Raw genomic sequence first — 2127 nt, 5'->3', positions numbered from 1 at the left:
AAGGTCTCATCATCATTCGCTGAAGCTAGAGCAGTCTTCACACATATATAGAAAGACTTGTAATMACTGAATACCGCTTCAGATCACGTACTCGCCGGTCTCTAATCTTCAGTTTCAGTCTTCGACGTTTGCTGAAGGTTCTTTGGTGTGAGTGTTGTCTTCTTGAAGTATTGTTGTTTTTGAAAGATTTACAAAGCAAGTTCTTCAGTGATCACTAAACATACTCAGTGAAGATCGCTGGAACTGAAAATACAGAAACACAAATACAACGTGAAAGAGAAAAGGGATTATCATCAAATCACTGAGAGAGAGGATCAACAGTTTAAGGTCAAAAAGTTCTTAAATGCAACCATACATTCTCTTGCTTCTTGTTTCTCTTCATCCACCGATTTCAACAGAATCGGTTATGGAAGTTTCATTTTCCATTTTTCATATTTTAGTAAACCTTTTGAATTTGAAAAAATTGACATTGCTTTTGAATGGGGTGATATTGTGCAGATGGTAGAACATTTGCTAGAGGTTTAACGGCTCAGCCTCACACCTAGGATGCAAGCCACTTGCTACTTACAAAACATGCTCAGTTACACATGTTTGCATATACACCCCTTGTGGAAACAAGCCAACAATTTTGAAATTCTAAGGTGGGTTCAAGCCATGGAAGCTAAATCCCTATAGGTTTTAGACATATCAACAACATAATGAGAATTTAAGTTATGTACCTGAGCCTGCTCCTGGTAAGCATCAGAAATTGTTGATGTTACTCATGATAAACGATCAACTGTGTAAGAAAACCATTGAAAAAAACACAAAATGGAGAGGCAAACAACCAATGAAGAAAAAATCTAGTAGAAGAGAGAGTTCAAACCTGGAGAGTGATGAAGAAATCTGAATGCATAAATGAAATCCTGAATTTGACATCAAAGAACAAAAACAATGATCAATCCAAATGTACAAATGAAACCCTAAGTTCGATGTCAAACAACAAAAAAACAATGATCAATCAAAATATATCACCAAAGAAACAACAATTAATAAAAATTCAATAACATTTATAAAAAACGACGATAAAAACCAAATTAAAAAACACATGAAGCACATATATTACCTCAGATCAAAAACGCATTCAACACCGAAACTTGAAATGGTGAAGGAGAAACAAAGATGGAGGAACTTATGGTAAGGATAACGTGATTGGAGGCAGAGATGGAGAAGCAAATTGTGGAGAGTTGATCATGATATGAGTACCTTGAGAAATCAACAGTCACATTGAAAGTTGTGTCTTGGGAGCACATTTGGGAGCCGAACAACCTGGAGGAAGGAACGCCATCTTGAAGTTGTACATTGTGCTTGTAACTTATTGAGAGCAGGAAGAGCATCTTGGGAGCCGAAAGGACAAACTTTGGGAGCAGGAATAGCATGATGGGGGTTGTAAAAGCATTAAGAAGTTGTACAATGTGTTTATGAAATTGTAATTAAGACTTTAAGACTTTGTGCATCAAAAGGTAGTACCTTATGCATATGAGGTTGTTTTTAAGACTTTTCTCAAATCTGGTTTATAAGATAGTATAGATTAGGGAAAAAAGTAATAAAAGCAAACTCAGGACAAAAATAAATAAAAACATCAATATTATAAAGCATTTTGAGAACCACTTAATGAAAAAGGTTAATAATTGAAGTCATAACTTGAAGAAAGGTTTAATATCCAAAACCAGGATATCAAGATTGAAAAAATGTTACATATATTACCCTTAAATTATCATGTATTTACATTTTTCATTTTTTCCATTTTCAATCAATAATGTTTTATTAATTAAATACATAAAATGAAATTATTATTAATTTTAACAAAATTCATTATTGGAAAAAGCTCTTAAAGACGATCAAAATGACACTTATATCGAATATTTAAAGAACACAAAAATCAAAATGTTTTTATTTCTAGATATAATACTTGTAAGTATATATAGTTTATCTATACTATATTACAAAGCATTTTGTTAAAACTCTTAAAAACTCTTAAAATCTTAAAAACTCTTAAACTCGTTCATCCCTAACGATTTCATTTCTATCCGATTTCATCCCATATCTGAATTCGTATAACTAACTGCAGATAAACACAATCAAATA

Source organism: Cynara cardunculus (genome assembly GCF_001531365.2).
Source record: "Cynara cardunculus var. scolymus isolate 2C chromosome LG 10, CcrdV1, whole genome shotgun sequence".
NCBI classification, from domain to species: Eukaryota; Viridiplantae; Streptophyta; class Magnoliopsida; order Asterales; family Asteraceae; genus Cynara; species Cynara cardunculus.
Note: the sequence above shows the minus strand (reverse complement) of the source record.